Genomic DNA, 15170 nt, shown 5'->3' with positions numbered 1-15170 from the left:
GAACGTGTCTTTATTTCCTTGCTGACCAGGTTGTCGTTCCAGGGAAGAAGCACTGAAGGCTTCAACCTGGCCTCTGGAACAACCCAAGGCAGGATGGGGCGGGGCGGGGCGGGGCGGGGCGGGGCGGGGCGGGGCAAGGCTGGGCGGGAAACCGGGACCCATCGGTAGCGTTCAGTGCCTATTCAACACCACAGGACACGGGAGCAGATCCGACTTGGCCTGTGTTTGTTCTCACTCTTGTCAGAAATATCAGGGTGATGAGATGCTGTCATTGGCTATGTAGAGTTGGGGGCCAGCCTGGGCTATATGTAGCCCTATCTCAAACAAAACAAAACAGAAACAACAGGAGGAGGAGGACCGGCTTCTTCCAGCTCAGTTAATGCTGCCAAGCACTTCGGCTCTTTGATAGGAGGAGGAGAGGCCAAGACAAGAAAGGGGGCCCCTAGAAATCTGGCAAGTGGAAACTGGAGCCAGTTCCGACTTGAAGGGTAAAGGCGTTCTGAATCAATCTTCGCTCCACACTGGTGAAGCAGGTCGTACCAGTTATACACAGAAATCAAGGTAGTTTCAAATTGCATAAATGCTACGGCTGTAAATCTCATGTTTCACCGAGAGAATAATAGAGAGATTTATGTGGATTTGGGAGCGGGGGTGGGGGGGGAACGGAAAGGGAAGGGAGCACATGTCATTTTTTAAAAACTAAATGGCACAAACCTGTCTGTCAGGCTAGGGTAAGGTTTAGAGCTGTGGGTAGCAGCAGTTTTAGGGAGAGAGTTAGGATTCTGGCTTGGAGAGTGTTGTAAATGCATGGGTTGGGGTAGGGGTAGTGCTAGGGTTAGGGTTAGAGTTGCAGTTTGATTTAGGGTTGGTTCTGGGGCTAGGATTAGGAACAGAGCTAAGATTAAGGTTAAGTTTATGGGTGGGGCTGGAGTTCCATGTCTGTCTATGGTTAAAGTTTGGGTCAGTGCTGTGGTTAGGTCTGGGACTACAGATAGGTTTAGACTTGCAACCAGCCTAGTGCTGTGACTCTTTAATACAGTTCCTCATGCTGTGGTGAGCCCCAACCATAAAGTTCTTTCCGTTACTACTTCATAACTGCAATTTTGCTACTGTTATAAATGGTAATTAAGTATCTGTATGTTTCTGATGGTCTTGGGTGGATCCTGTGAAAGGCTGAGAGCCGGTGGTTTAGAGTCAGGTCAAGGGTTAATTTTAAGTTTCAGGCTAGGGGTAGAGCTTGGGCTAGGGTTAAGTTGAAGTTCAAGGCCTGTGTCAGTGTTGTGGCATAGGCTAGACTTGAGGGCAGGGTTTGAATTAGGTTTAGGGTTTAAGTCAAGTTAGTTAGGTTAGTGTTTAGGTTAAGGTTAGGAATGATGTTAGGTTTAGGGTCAGGGTTAGTTTTAGAGCTAGGTTAGGTTAGGGTTTTAGTTGGGGTTAGGATCGGTCCAGGGTTAGGATTATGGGATGGTCTAGGTTTAGTTTTAGGGCTAAATTTTGTTTAGTGTTACTTTTAAGTATAGGGTTAGGATTGTCCATAGATTAATCTTCAGGGCAAGAATTATTTTTAGGAGTAGAAGTAAAGATGTGGTTACTTTAGGGCTTGTGATATAGTTAGGGTTTAGGCTACCATAAGAACCATGTTAAGGGACAGGGGCTGAATTAGGTTTAAAATTAGGGTTAGGGCTAGCTTAAGGCTAGTGTTGGGTTAGTGTTACCCTAGGCCTTTTGCTAGATTAGGGGCTTAGCCGGGCAGTGGTGGCACACGCCTTTAATCCCAGCACTTGGGAGGCAGAGGCAGGTGGATTTCTGAGTTCAAGGCCAGCCTAGTCTACAAAGTGAGTTCCAGGACAGCCAGGGCTACACAGAGAAACCCTGTCTCCAAAAAAAAAAAAAAAAAGATTAGGGGCTTAAGTTAATGTTAAGGGTATATCTAGGGTTAAGGGTATATCTAGGATTAGAGGCAGAAGTTAGGCTATGAGTAGGTTTAGGGCTAAGATTATACGTTGTAGTTAGCCCTAAAGTTGGGCTTAGGGTTAGAGTTAGCAGTAAAGTCAGAGTTAGATTGAGATAGAGATCATTCTAAGACTATATCAGAGTTAGAGCTAGCTTTAGGAATAGGATTCACATTAGCACTAGTATTAGAATTAGGTCTGGGTTGAGTTTAAGGTCTGTCCTCTGGATGGGTTTGGGGTTAGTGGTAGGGTTAGTAGCTTACAGTTACTGCTGAGGCTCAGCTTAGACATAGTGCTAGAACATTTGTTCTTCTATATTAGTACTAGGTTTAGGGATGGGATTAAGGTTAGTACTAGGTTTTCATTTCGGGTAGGTTTATGATATGGTTTAGAGTTACGGTTAAGTCTTGAGCTTGAGATAGCATTAAGGCTAGTGCTAGTTACAGGTAGTTTTAGTGTTAAGGACAAGGTTAGTGTACTAGCTGGTTTTGTGTGTCAACTTGACCAAGTCAGAGTAACCAAGAGGAAGGAATCTCCGTTGAGAAAATGCCTCCATAAGATCCAGCTGTAAGGCATTTTCTCAATTAATGATCAGTGGGAGAGGGCCCAGGTCACGGTGGGTGGTGGCCCTAGGCTGGTGGTCCTGCACTCTAGGCTGAGCAAGCCAGGGGAAGCAAGCCAGTAAGCAGCATCCCTCCATGGCCTCTGCATCAGCTCTTGCCCCCAAGTTCCTGCCCTGCTTGAGTTCCTGTCCTGATTTCCTTTGGTGTTGAACAGTGATATGAAAGTATAAGCCAAATAAACCCTTTCCTCCCTAAATTGCTTTTAGTCATGGTGTTCCATCAGAGCAATAGTGACCTTAACTAGAAGAGCCAGAGTTAATATTAGGGTGGTGCCAAGGTGTATGTAATGGCTAGGATTAGGTTTAATATTGGGGTTAGGGCCAGTGTTGGATTTAATGCTAGCTTTGGGGTTAGGTCTGGAGCAATGTTAGATTAGAAGGTAAGACTTAGACTTGGACAGGATTAGAGTTAGGCTTTTGTCTACGACAGAGGCTCTTAATCTAGGAGGTTGAACACCCCTTTCACAGAGGTTGCATATCATAATCTGCATTATCAGATATCTATATTATGATTCATAACAGCAAAATTATAGTTATGAAGTAGCAGTGAAAATAATTTTGTCGTTGGGGTCATCACAGCATGAGGAACTGTATTAAAGGGTCACATTAGATCATTAGAGGGGTTGGATTAGAGCTAAAGTTTAAAGCTCTGACTAGGTGGTGAGTTATGGCATAGACTGTGACTAGTTATGGAAAGGGTTTATAGCTAGTGCTAGGTTACAGCTAAGGATGATCCAGCTCGTAGAGTTATGATTCGTATTAGGGATAGGTTTGGGGAGTAGGGTTGTGTGGATCAGTGTCTCGCCTTTCCGCTGGGGTGTGGGAACACCTCTGGGGTGGTTGGAACATGAAGTACCAGACTGCATTTACCCCACACTGTGGTCAGGTGCTGGGATCAAGCAAAGCACTGAGACACACAGCTCAATGGATGGGAAGATGCAGCATAAGATATGGGAGGCCGAAATTGGATTTCCCTTACTCCCAGGCATAAGGAAGCCACCTCTGGAAACCACACAGAGAAGTTGGAGTCCATAGGCCTGTGTCAAGTCCAGGGACCAGGGTTCTCAGACTCCTGGACATCCAGACACTGCCCGGAGTTGCGAAGAAGTCGAGAACTAAGGAGGCCCCCAAGCTGAGGGCAAGCTCAGAGCCCAGGGAATGGGGAACTCTGGCTTAGCTTAGTGGTGGTGAGTTCAGGAGACCAGAGGGGACTTCTTTGTGAGGCTTGAGCATCAAGGCTCTGTAGATGAAGGCTTTCTCCAGGATGAAAGAGACAGTCCATGTTTATCATGGAAAATGGATGAATACCACCTCCTTCAGGTGGACCAGAGATTGAGTACCTTTTGCAGGAAGGAATGTCTGGGAAGGGACATTTATTGGCTAAACCCTCAGGGCACCTAGATACATCATTAGCATGGAGAACTCTGTTCTGATCTTTGTGACCATAGGTCAAGTTCCTATGTAAGGAGTGTTGTCATGTGACAGGGGCCTGGTCCAGAGCAGGTGAAGTTCCTACCATCCTCTCAGAGGTTCCCAGGGCTTCCAAACTGCTCAATCTTACCAAGTTTCCTGGCATAGTCCACTGTCCCTCAGGGTTGGAGTTGTGTCTAGAATTAGGTTTAAGGCTAGATTTAATGGTAGGGCTAAGGCTATGATTAGGGTTATTTATAAGGGCAAGGGGTATGGTAGGTTTAGGATTAGAGGTAGGGGAAGGGTTAATTTAGTACTGGGCCTGTATTAGGGTTAAAGCTAGAGTATAAGTAAAGTTATGACTAGGATTTTTGGTTGTAGCTAGGAGTAAGTTTAGAACCAGGGCTAGGATTAGAGTTAGGGATATGGTCAATGTTAATGTTTGGGTCAGACCTTGGATAGGATTAAGACTTGTTCCAGGGTTAGAGCTATGGGGTTGGTTGCTTGTCTCTTGCCGCTTTGTGGGTTCTTCTTTATTGTACTCTTCTCCCCCTGAACTAAATAGGAGAGAATAAAAGGTGTCTTAGTTAGGGTTTTACTGCTGTGAACAGACCAAGGCAACTCTTATAAGGATAATATTTCACTGGGGCTGACTTATAGGTTCAGAGGTTCAATCCACTGTTATCAAAGTGGGAGCATGGCAGCATCCAGGCAGGCATAGTGCAGGAGGAGCTGAGAGTCCTACATCTTCATCTGAAGGCTGCTAGCAGACTGGCTTCCAGGCAGCTAGGATGAGGGTCTTAAAGCCCATGCCCACAGTGACACAACTACTCCAAGAAGGCCACACCTATTCCAAGAGGGCCACACTTTCTAATAGTGCCACTCCCTAGGTTAAGCATATACAAGCCATCACAAAAGGTCAGAGGGGAAAGGAGTGTTGTCAGACTACATCCGGCAGATTAGGCATGTTGACCTCCAAACTTGAGGAAAGTTTGATCTTTGCCATCAGGGTATTAAATTTCTTCCTGTTTCTTCTTCATGACTACTTCACAAACTGCAACCAATCAACAATAGCACCGTGCTCTCAGGGCCCTGGTATTTATATAGCTTCTGAAAAGTCCCCAGAATTCCAAACATCACATACCTGTAGAAACTCTGTGCAGCTGGCAAAACCTCTAACAGAGGCTAGAGCACGAGACAAATCACAGTCACTTGCTGGGGACAGTCTGAAGCAACCCCACATCCCACACCTGAGATGAAGACAGAAACACGTTCTTATAATAGTTCTGTGTTTTTCAAAGAGGCCAAAATTCTCACTACAGTGGATTTAATGAAAAGGCTCCCATAGGCTCATAGGGAGTGGCTAGTAGGTGTGGCTTTTGGGGGGGGCAGGTGTGTCCTTAATGGAGCAAGCTTGTCTCAGTTCTCTCTTAAACATTGTCCTTTGTAAGAGTTACTATGGTCATGATGTCTCTTCACAGTAATACAAACCCTAACTAAGACAAGTTAGTTTTAGGATTATACTTAGAGTTAGGGTTAAGAATGGAGTTGGGGTTAGAACTTCTGTTAGAGTTAAGTTATGGCATGTGGTCAGTAATAATGTTATGTTTAGAGTTAGGTTTAGGATTAAGGCTAGTATTAATGTTAGTGTTGGTGTTAGAATTGAGTAGGGTTAGGGTTTTATCTTCTGTAAGAGTCAGTATTAGTCTTTGAATTCGTTTTATGGATATGAGAAAAGTTGGTGTCAGATTATAGTTAATGTGGGTGTCTTAGGGTTTTATTGCTGCGAAGCAGCACCATGACCATGGCAAGTCTTATCAAGGAAAGCATTATTGGGGCTGGCTTACAATATCAGAGGTTTAGTCCATTAATATCGGGGCCAGAGGCATGGCAGTGTACAAGCAGGCATGGTGCTGGAGTAGCCCAGAGTTCTACATCTTGATCTGCAAGCATCAGTAACCTTTGTGTCACACTGGATGTAGATTGAGCTTAGGAGACCTCAAAGCCCACCCCTATAGTGACATACTTCCACCAACAAGGTCATACCTATTCCAACAAGGCCTCCCAACAGTGTCACCACCTATAGGCCAAGCACTCAAACACACAAGTCTATGGAAGCCATTCCTATTCAGACCACCACATTCCACTCCCTGGTCCCCATAGGCTTGTAGCCGTACTACACAATACAGAAATGCATTCAGTCCAACTTCAAAAGTCCCCATAGTCTCTCAGAGTCTCAAACTCACTTAAATATTCAAATTCTCTTATGAGAATCATGAACTCTTTTAACTATAATCCCCTGTAAAACCAAAGTGGAAAAACCAGATCACGTGCTTCCAACATTACAGTGTCAGGGGATATACGATGCCATCCCAAAAGGGAGAAGAATGAGGAAATACTGGACCAAAGCAAGACTGAAAACCAGCTGGGCAAACTCCAAATCCTGCATCTCCCAAGTCTGATGTCAAAATGATGTTCAGATCTCCAACTCCTTTCAACTTTGTTGACCTCAACACGTTTCTTTGTCATGGGCAGGTATCTCGAAGGTCTGGCATCTCCAACATTTTGAAGTCTCCAAGGCAAGCCAGTCTTCACCTTCACAGCCTCACACTATGGCCTCTCTGGACCTACAAGCAGGGACATCCCTGCCTCAGCAGCTTTCTCTGGTCAGAGAAGGAGATTCCAAAACTCTATCTTCTATTTTTGCCTCTAAAGCCAGAACCCTGTGGCTGAGGCTGCCAAGCTCTGCTGCTTGCTGGGGCTGGAACATGGCTCTCTTGTTTGATTACATCTTCACCAGCTTTCTGTTATTAATGGTTTCCTTCGTTGCCTAAGCTTGGATGTCCTCAAACTTGTTCTCTTTGAGTCCAGACTGGCCTCAAACTCAAAGATCTGCCAGCACCTGCCTTTCAAGTGCTGGGATTAAAGGTGTGCACTACCACACCTGGCCCTAAACTTTTCCTTAATTCCTTTTCACTTTTCTTTAATTCCTTTTCACAAGTTGGACGCTTAGCTGGGTGGAGTCCTGCCCTGAGGTCACCACTCCCTTTTTTTCACTTAACATCAGGCTTTTCTTTAGTCAGTTTATTTCCTTGAACATGGGGCTTAGCTCCATCCACTTACGGGTGCCATTTTCTCTTCAAATTGTTCATTTTGTAATCTTTCTTGCTCACCCTGCTCCTTTTCTTTTCTTGTAAACAACTAGCTGTTTTGGCCTTCAAAAAAAAAAGATTTATCTATTTTTATTTATATGAGTACACTGTAACTGTTTTCAGATACACACCAAAAGAATGCATTGGACCCCATTACAGATGTTTGTGAGCCATGTTTGTGGTTGCTGGGGATTGAACTCAGGACCTCTGGAAGGGCAGTCAGTGCTTTTAACCGTCGAACCATCTCTCCAGCCATGACGCTTTAATTGTAGATCTTTGTAAGAGTGAACACTAATAACCACATGACAGAGTCAATACTAGGCTGTTTGGAGATTTCCCCTGCCAATGGAATTAATCCAAAACTCTTCAGTTTAGCCTCAGGAAGACTTGTTGGATAAAGGCAAAAAGCAAAACAAAAACAAAACATATTCTTTGCCAAATATCACAAAGACAGTCTCTAGGCCACATACTAACATCCTTCTCATCTGAAAGCTCTTGAGCCAGACCCCTATAGTTCATAGTTCAAATCACCCTCAGCATAACAGTCTTCCATGTTCCTACTAGGAGGACCCATTAAGACCACTTATAGTGTTCAACTGATTTTCTAATCCAGTGTCCCAAAGTCTACATTCCTCCAAACAAAAGCTTGGTTAGGACTATCACAGCAATACTCCTCTCCCTAGAACCAACTTTTCTGTCTTACTTAGGGTTTTATGGTTGTAAAGAGACACCATGACCGTGACAACTCTTACAAAGGACAACATTCAATTGAGGCTGGTTTACAGTTCAGAGGTTAGTTCAATAGTGAACTAAATGTTCATTATTGTCATGGTGGGAGCATAGCAGCATGTAGGCAGGCAAGGAGCTGGAAAAGGAACTGAGAATTTTGCATCTTGATCCACAGGCAGCAGGAAGGAGAACTGAGACACACTGGGTGTAGCTTGAGCATATAAGACCTCAAAGCCCATCCCCACTGTGACACAATTCCTCTAACAAGGCCACACCTCCTTATAGTACAATTCCCTACTGGCTAAGTATTCAAACACGTGAGTCAACGGGGGCCATTCCTATTGAAACCACCATAGTGAAGGTTTGATTTAGGTTTATAGATAAGGATTGCCTTTGGTCAGGATTAGGTTAGGACTGGGGTTAGGGTTTGTCTAAGATTTGGTTTTAGTGTTAGGATTAGGGTTAGCATTATGGCCGGGTTTAAAATTTTAGTTTAGGAGTAGGTATAGGTTTAATTTGGGGTTGTGATTAGAATTAGGACATGGATTAGGGTTAGAGTTAGGATTAATTTCAGGGCTACGTTTAAAACCTGAGTAAGGATTAGAGTTGGCAAAGGGGTAGATAGATGAGTTTAGGGTAAGATTAGTGAGTTAGTTTGAAAGCATTCATGATGAAGATCAGTGTCATTGATAATGCCGAGGTGTAGCATTGACGACAACAGAAAACAAAGCACTTCCCCTGGATGTTTATTTAACCTGGAGAGAGTCCAAACTTGAGTTCTCCTCTCTCTGTGTCTTCTGTTATCCCTGTCTGTCTGTTGTATGAATCTGAATCTATGCCTGCCTGCGGGCTGTCTGGCGAATCTCTTCCCATCTGTCCCTGTGTGTGTCTGCCTCTCTCTCTCTCTCTCTCTCTCTCTCTCTCTCTCTCTCATTAAACATCACAGAAAGCCTCAAATGGGAAGGAATGAGAGAAACTAGGGGTTACACCACCGACTGAGTTATAGTAACAGGAATCCAGGCATGGGCTGGTTATCTCAGAGTTAGCTCCAAACAACCGCCCCAAATAACCCAGTAACAGTAATACTAACATGGTTTACCAAGAGATATCCACATATTGCCTTTAACACTTATATGTGTTTTATAGATACTGCTTTCAGCCTATTTTCTGTTACAGAAAATGGTTATCATCAGAGGTATTGAAAAGTATATAACTTAAGATTACAGCTATGCAATGGCTTAAATTATAAAAGTTGATTATGCAGGAAATCCAATGCAAGCAAGGTTGATGGTTACATTTTTCTCTTCTGAGGAGGTTAAACAAGCAGACTGCATACACAACAGGATTGTAGTGCAGTTAAGTGATACCAAGATGTGTTAACTCTAGCCTTGAGGTCCAACAAAACTTCATCCCCTAACATAAAAGATCTTTTTATCATAATGGTTTGCCACAGTTCCTCCTTTTTTGCCTTGTAGAAGAAGAATCAATAGATGTGATCACAGACAAAGAAATGGTGGGTATGCCTTAGGGGTAGCCAGAGCTTGCACCACTATATTCTAGGTGGTTCTTTTGAAACCACATACAAAGAGATGGATGTGGTGATGCACACCTTTAATCCCCTCACTTGGCAGGCAGAAGCAGGTGGCTCTCTAAGCTCAGGGCCAGCCTGGCACCATAGGACCACAGGGAAGCAGTGGACAGGTAGAGTGGCTATTCCTATAAACAACTGCATATTCAGGTTTAATCCTAAAAACCAATCAGAAAGGTGGAGCCAGCTAATTATCAAACAGCATTTTAAAGTGCTAATTTTGAAAAGTAGGAATGTACAGTTGCTGTAGTGTGGGAGGCACAGAGAAAGGTCCTGGCGCTCACAGAGAAGCCCTAGAGAACCTGGAATATTAACCCACAGGGTTGTTCCTTCAAAGGAAGGGAGGCGTAACCTGTTATCCACCCAGAAGGCTGGAAGCAGATGTGATTAATATGCTGGTGAACTTTGCACCATATGTGGTAGGAGACTACACTGGATCCTCCCCCAGACCCTTCTTGTAAGCTTGGTTTGCTAGGTCAATCTATAGAGCCCTTCTTTATGGAAGGTGCCATGTGCACTTTACAATGAGTTTCAATGTAGTCACATCTGAGTTCAATCTAGGACAAGGTTTGTAATCCCACACAAAACATGACCACGGAGGTTCGGGAGGAAAGGATTTATTCAGCTTACACTTTCCACATTGCTGCATCACCATAGAAAGTCAGGACAGGAACTCACACAGGGCAGGAACCTGGAGGTAGAAACTGATGCAGAGGCCATGGAGGGGTGCTGCTTACTGGCTTGCTTCCCCTGGCTTGCTCAGCTTGCTTTCTTTTCCTGGACTACCAGACCAGGGATGGCTCCACCCACAATGGGCTGAGCCCTCCCTGCTTTGTGAAAAAGCCTTATAGCTGGATCTCATGGAGGCATTTCCTCAAGGGAGGCTCCTTTCTCTGTGATAACTCCAGCTTGTGTCAAGTTGACACACAGAACCAGCCAGTACACCTTCTTTATGGGAAGGTGCAACATGTACTTTACAACGAGTTTCGATGTAGTCAGGTCTGATCTCCATTAAGCTTACTTTGTGTTTTATTGTGCACATGGGATTGAGTTGATTGTCACCAGGAAAGTTTTAATCAAAATTTTTGTGCCTTAAAAATGCCCAAAATAAACTATCCAGGGTCAGACTCCCAAAGTTTGAACCAACATCAGCTCCTTAGAGGATCATTACTCTCCTGGCCATGGTGGTCACAGAAACCCTACACACAGTAGTTTGGATGCACTGAGTTAAGGCTATTGTTGTCCTGGCAGTAATGACTGTGACAGCCTAATACTACAGAAATGGTTCCAGTGAATTTGTGCACACATATTTAAGAGCACTGTTAAGTTGTTTTTCAAGCATATCCTTCATGCCTCTGCTAAGTCATATTAACAGGAATCCAGGCATGGACTTGTCTAAGAACTGTACTGGGAGACAGGATGATAATGTACTAAGAGGACATTTGGAGAGAGAATAAAAGAGAGATGCAGCTGAAATTCAGAAGGAAAACAAAAGTAACTCTTCTGTTACCATGTTGCTTCTATAATGCTAATGCGAGACATTGTAGCACCACTTTTTCAGCTCTATTGGACTCTGGAGAAAGCCCAGTTAGACTGAGTTATGAGGGACCTGGACCCAGACCTTGGCTAAGTCCTCAAGGAAGTTTAGAGAAAGCCATGAGATTTGCTAAAACCTTTTTCTTTCTTGTGACTTTTCTTTTTATAGGTTGCTGTGAAGGTTTGAATATCCTTGGAGTGGCATTATTAGTAAGTGTGACCCTGTTAGAGTAGGTGTGTCAATGTGGGTGTGGGCTTTAAGACCTTCATCCTAGCTTCCTGGAAGCAGTCTTCTGTTTGCCTTCCGATCAAGAAGTGGAACTCTCAGCAACTCCAACCTGGGTGCTGCCATATTCACAACTTGATGATAGTGGACTGAAACTCTGAATCCGTAAGCCAGCCCCAAATAAATGGTGTTTCTTCACAGCAATAAAACCCTAGCTAAGACAGTTTCAAAGAAGAGAAACTTAGAGAAACAATGTTTATATTTTAAAGTAAAAGTTGCCTTGGCTCCTAAAGAGTTAGTACCTTGTTCTCCCCTTTCTGTGTGTTTAGTTCTTCAGTAATAAATGATCTTGTTCAATTATGACTTGTTCTTGGGGGTTATTGGGAATTCTATGATAGACGTGAATTTGGGGGAAAAAAGATAAGTTTTAGATACAATAGTGGGACAATTGTCTGTTCTAGGGAAAGTTATCAACATAACATGAACAAAATTTAAACAACCAAAGGAGATTCAATTTTTTGAGCCTATGTCTATGATAGTTTTAAGTTGTTTTTGTAAAGCTCTAGTAGCCATTACTTATAACTGCTACCAAGAGTTGATTAATAACTTAATATAAATCCACTGATTTGTCACTGTATGGGGTTGTAGCTGGGTTCTCTCTTCCAGTTAAAGAATTAAAAGGCAGGAAAAATGTTGAGTCAGACAGAGAAAAAGGCAGGAGACAGAATCAGTCCTACAGCAGACAGAATCAATCGGTAAAATGAAAATGGTAAATGGGTAAAATGGGGCTTTTATTAGGGGTGAGGCACAGAGAGAAAGACCTCTGCAAAACAGTGGGGGAACCGGAGAAGCTGAAACCCAGTCTCTCCTTGAGAACTGGGAGTTCTCAGAGCCTTTGAGGTAGGGTCTTCCTCAACCAGTTTAGCATTGGCCAGTTTGAACAAAGACAGGGAAACTGATAGGGCCATAAGTTTGGAATAAACACATCCCGGGTGTGACCTTGACCTTGTCAGACAGGACCACAGGCAGGGAGCCCTACTGGCTGGAGAAAACGCCCACTGGGCCTCTGTTTTAAGCTGCAAAGCTTTTGTTTCAGGCCAGGAGAGTGAGAAGCAGCCATCTTGGAAGTTCACTTTATTGTCTAGCAGTGGCCCCTCTCCTTATGTGTCTGCCCATCAGGGGATCTCTCTAACTCCTAGCTTCTCATTGCCTCCTCTAAGAGGTCATCCTAACCAATGTTAGAGGTTTGGGGATATAGATCCTGCTAATTTCTTCCAGGCTAACCAAAGAGACGATGTTGAAAGGAGAGAGTTGATGCAATAGTCTACAATAAAACTTAATAGTCCTTGGAACACGCTGTGCAAATGAGGTAGCATCTGTAACATAAAACGGAAGCAAAGCCTTTAACTTATCCTCACATACAGAGACTGGTAAAAGAAAGACTAGAGGAGACAGAGGTTCCCCTTAAAGCCCAAGTGGCCACTGAGAACTGGATCCTCAACTGGCCTTAACAGTTCAAAAACAAAAATTAATTTTGGCTCTTTACATGGTCTTCAGCACCCACTAGGGAAGTGTAACCAGGATTAAAATGGTCGGTTTCTTAGTTTGGGTTTTATTGCTGTGAAGAGGCACCATGACCAAGGCAACTCTTATAAAGGAAAACATTTCATTGGGGCTGGCTTACAGTTTCAGAGTTTTAGTGCATTATCATCACGGAGGGAAGCATGGTAGCATGCTGGCAGACATGGTGCTGGAAGAGGAGCTGAGAGTTCTACATCCTGATCAGCAGGCAGAAAAGGGAAATTGAGCTGTAGATAACCCTGGAAGGCATTTTCTTAACTATCGATTGACGGGGAGGCCCAGCCCACTGCAGGTAGGACCATGCCTTGGTTAGTGGTACTGGGTTCTAGAAGAAAACATTTGGATCTAGCCATGGGAGCTAGTCAGTAAACAGCACCCCTCCATGGCCTCTATATAAGATCCAGCTCCAGGTCCCTGGTCTGTCTGAGTTCCTGTCCTGACTTCCTTTGATAACAACAATATGAAAGTACAAGCCTGTTTCAGAAAATATTTAAAAAAAAAAAAAATTGAACCAGCATGTTCCTGCGCTTGTGCCTCTGCTTCGGCAGTCTAGCCTGCCATTCACTGGTGAGTGATAGCCGACCTGTTTTTATCTCATGGAGACTCTCTGGTCCGGATCTCCTGAAACAGCTCCACCCAGCGTGCAAAGTTCCAACTGGTGGGTCACTACCACACCAGTCCTATGCTTCAAAACCTCCAGGACCTTTGTGGTGCACCTCAGGCAAACACGCCTTTAATCTCCCCAGCACTTGGGAGGCAGAGGCAGGCAGATCTCCGAGTTCGAGGCCAGCCTGGTCTACAAAGTGAGTTCCATGACAGTCAGGGCTACACAGAGAAACCCTGTCTCGAAAAACCAAAAAAAAAAAAAAAAAAAAAAAACCCTTTATCTCTTGAACCCAGATGAGCCACCGCATGAAGAAAAACACAACACAAACTTAGTTCGGAAACAACGATAACTCAATCAGTGGACGAAACAACTAAAATCCTAATTCGTAAGCCTTTTTTAAATCTAAATCTTTCGGTGGCAAATCCTGATGGATTCACCACTGAAACCGGATTGAAACATCTTGTCTTCATGTTATCCCTATCCAAAAGGACCTCTCTCCGGCTTCCTCTCTTCTCCTCTCCAACCCGGAAGTCCCGCTTACTCTCCCAGTGATTGGTTCCTTTATTCATTAGGGGCTTGCTTCACAAGAACAGCGCCAGGTCCATCCACAATACAAGCCCTTCCTTCCCCAACTTGCTTTTGGGTCCTGCTGTTTCATCAAAGCAACAGAAACCCTGACTAAGACAAAAGGTGTTATCTATCACACTGATCACTTGGGCAATATTGGGAATCTGGATTCATTTTAATCTGGTTTTGCTTCCAAGATTCAGAAGAAACAGCAAGCAAATATGCTGAACCTCTGCTACCCTGGTTCATTAACATGAAGATCTTAAACTAGGCTCTTAGCTCTGGTCTTTAATCTCAGCACTCCAAAGGTTCAAGCAGGAGGATTGCCACACATCTAGGACTAGCCTTACCCACCCAATGCGATTCCAGAAAACGCTACGGAGCCAGACCCCATCTAAGAAATAAACAAAACAACAAACAAGAAGAACAAATAAAAACCCTCAAGTTGTCTGTCAACACAAAACTGAAAACTCTCACCCCAAGTGGATACAGAGAGTTTATTCTGAAGCCAAACAAGAGTGACTGTGGCCTGGGAACACAGACATAGACTACCCCAAATTCTGTGTGCAAATGAAATTTGGTGAACTTTATACACTAATAGAACAAAGAGAGTCATAAATCAAGGCATCTCTCAGGTAACGATGAAAATGTTCGGTAGGTGGTAGGTTGAAAGCAAAAATGGAAACGTGTAATAGATCTGTGATGCTGATACCAGTTAGCTTTTCTGTTGGTTGCAAAACCAGTGCTCTGCACATTCCACATTCCATTACACAATGGTCCCAAAACTGTAAGGGCGGGAACAGAGGAAGGCAAGAAATCACTATTAAAAAGTCTAAAGACGCCCGGGATAATCCATCATTAGGTTCTGGACCTGCAACAGTCTAACCTCTCCACGTTCATTGGAATTCTAACCAGTTATTCAGCCTTGAGACAGGATCCTAAGATGTTGCAAGTCCTTCCTGAGAACTTTTGTTCCCAAGTGACACTTAGAGGTTGGAAATGGTGATGTTACCATTTTCCACTGTAACCTATTATCTTAGTCAGGGTTTCTATTTCTGCCCAAACATCATGACCAAGAAGCAAGTTGAGGAGGAAAGGGTTTATTCGGCTTATACTTCCATACTGCTGTTCATCACCAAGGAAGTCAGGACTGGAACTCAAACAGGTCAGAAAGCAGGAGCTGATGCAGAGGCCATGGAG

This window comes from Mus caroli, chromosome 8, assembly GCF_900094665.2.
Source record: "Mus caroli chromosome 8, CAROLI_EIJ_v1.1, whole genome shotgun sequence".
NCBI lineage: Eukaryota > Metazoa > Chordata > Mammalia > Rodentia > Muridae > Mus > Mus caroli.
This window is presented reverse-complemented; position numbering follows the sequence as displayed.